At 34.7% G+C, this 478-nt stretch overlaps 1 protein-coding gene across 5 annotated transcripts in view; it reads right to left on the bottom strand.

The window, feature by feature from the left end:
* LOC107757772 (relA-associated inhibitor-like) overlaps positions 1-478 on the bottom strand; it is a 20851-nt gene that overhangs the window by 7696 nt on the left and 12677 nt on the right. The gene's annotated exons all lie outside the window — the stretch shown is intronic.

Here is a 478-nt window from a genome sequence, read left to right on the forward strand (position 1 = left end):
CGTAACATTTCTGTCACATGCTTGAGGTATTCGGCCAATCACAACGCTCTGGATAGCTGGCCAATCAGAGCACACCTCGCTTTTTTAGAACGATGAGCTTTGTAAAAATCGATGCGTTTCAGAAAGGCGAGGCATAGAGGAGAAACAATAATGTACAGTATGTGGAAAATAATGTGTTTTTTTAACCTTAAACCGCATAAACACATTGCATTACACCAAATACACAAAATAATGTTCTTTTTAGCAACGTCATATGACCCCTTTAAATTAGTTTGCTACAAAGAAGCAATACTAAGTGACTGAGGAATAGACTGTAGAGAATTTATCATGCTTTATGTTTATTTAGATTTTCTTTGCATTATCCATTTAAAATATTTTCAATATTTTTTTAACCTTTTACTTTTTTAGTATTTACTTAGCATTAGGGTTGTGACGGTGAGGAAATTTTCCCACCGGTTAATCAACGTGTGACAACACC

The sequence above is a fragment of the Sinocyclocheilus rhinocerous genome, unplaced genomic scaffold (assembly GCF_001515625.1).
Source record: "Sinocyclocheilus rhinocerous isolate Xijiao unplaced genomic scaffold, SAMN03320098_v1.1 scaffold130, whole genome shotgun sequence".
NCBI lineage: Eukaryota > Metazoa > Chordata > Actinopteri > Cypriniformes > Cyprinidae > Sinocyclocheilus > Sinocyclocheilus rhinocerous.